The sequence below is a fragment of the Elephantulus edwardii genome, unplaced genomic scaffold, assembly GCF_000299155.1.
Source record: "Elephantulus edwardii isolate Elephantulus edwardi_28Jun2011 unplaced genomic scaffold, EleEdw1.0 scaffold00057, whole genome shotgun sequence".
Taxonomy (NCBI): domain Eukaryota; kingdom Metazoa; phylum Chordata; class Mammalia; order Macroscelidea; family Macroscelididae; genus Elephantulus; species Elephantulus edwardii.
Genome location: NW_006399807.1, coordinates 1,439,263 through 1,441,095, shown reverse-complemented (window position 1 = coordinate 1,441,095; position 1,833 = coordinate 1,439,263).

Here is a 1,833-nt window from a genome sequence, read left to right as displayed (position 1 = left end):
CAGCCTTGCAACTGCATCCCTGCAATTTTCATCCCTGCCCATCCTCACCCTTCTGCTCCCAACCCTCACCTCTGTGTATCCCCAACATGTTTTTCCCAATAAAATTAAAATTTTAAAAAAAGTTTGTCTTTAGCATCTCTCAGTATTGCAACTTGAGGCTTGTATGTGTTTGGTTGTTGTTGTTGTGTACCATAGAGTCGGAACCAACCCATAGCTGACCCTCCAGCTGGTTTTCAGAGGCAGTTAGTCACACGAAAGGAGATTGTCCATCCTTCTCCCATAGAGCAGCTGGTGACCTCAAACCATATGCCTCCAGGATTGCAGAGCAGCTTCTTACCACTAGGCCACCATGTGTTCATGTAGATAACTAAAAACCCAATGCCATAAAGTTGATTCTGACTCACAGAAATCCTCTATCAGGTTTTAGAGGCTCTGCATTTTTACCAGAAGAAACTGCTCATCTTTCTCCCTTTGAATGGCTAGTTGACCTTGTGGTTAGCATCCCAATATGTTTGGCACTATGTCACCAATGGAACTCAAGTCAATCCATTGTCTTCAAGTCAGAACTGACTTGTAGCTGACTCTCCAACAGATTTTCAGAGGCTGCATGTAAATCACACGGGAGGAGATGGCCCATCTTTTTCCTGAGGTGCAGCTTTTGGATTTGAATCACCTGCCTTTGGGTTGACAGGGCAATTCCGAACCCACTAAACCACTAGAGCTCCTTGGGGCTCTTTCTGAATACTTACATGACAATAAGTTTAGGGGTTTTTTAATTTATTATTGATAAGTTGAGAAGAAGAGTTTTAATATAAGTGTATATAACCTACAACCAGGAGAAGATAAAATAGATGAATGGGATCTTTTAAGAATCAAATCCCTATGGATATCCAAAAACTCCTCCGACAGGGTAAAAAGGGAAGTCACAGACTGGGAAAAAGTATTTGGTAATGACATGTCAGATAAGGAACTTACATCTAGAATTTATAAAATACTTGAGCATGACAACAAGATAAAGGTAAACAATCCAACTGAAAAAATGGGCACAGGATATGAACAGACACTTCACCGAAGAAGACATTGAGATGGCTAACAAGCACATGAAGAAATGTTCAAAATCCCTAGCTCTAAGAAAGATGCAAATTAAAACAACTATAAGGTATCATCTCACCCCAGGAAGAATAGCAAAATTTACCAGAACAGCAAGCAACAAAAGCTGACGAGGTTGTGGAGAAACTGGAACCCTTATTCACTGTTGTGGAAGTGTGAAATGGTGCAACCACTGTGGAAGGCAGTATGGCTCTTTCTCAAAGAGTTGCAAATAGAGATACCATTTGACCCAGCAATTCCACTACTGGGAATATACCCCAAAGAGACCATAACCAACATCCAAGCAGATATATGTACACCCACCCATATTTATCATGGCTTTCTTCACAATAGCAAGGAGTTGGAAACAACCCAAGTGCCCATCAACAAATGAATGGTTAAAGAAGTTGTGGTATATTCACACTATGGAATACTATGCTGCATTGAAAAACAAGGAACTCATGTAATATTAATCAAAATGGGTGACCCTGGAGGACACTATTCTGAGTGAAGTATCTCAGTCACAAAAGGACAAATTCTGCATGGTGCCACTGTTGTAAAACAGAACTGACCTTGTGGTTGGGAGGGAGACTGAGAAAGATGGGTTCAATAATGTATACTGCACTGACACAGATGAGGGAGAAAACTGTTTAAGAGGGATATGTTATTAGGTATTTTTAGGTCATTATTAGGTCATGACAGGAGTCCAGAGAGAAGGCTGTATTGTGGAGTGGACCTGGGGGG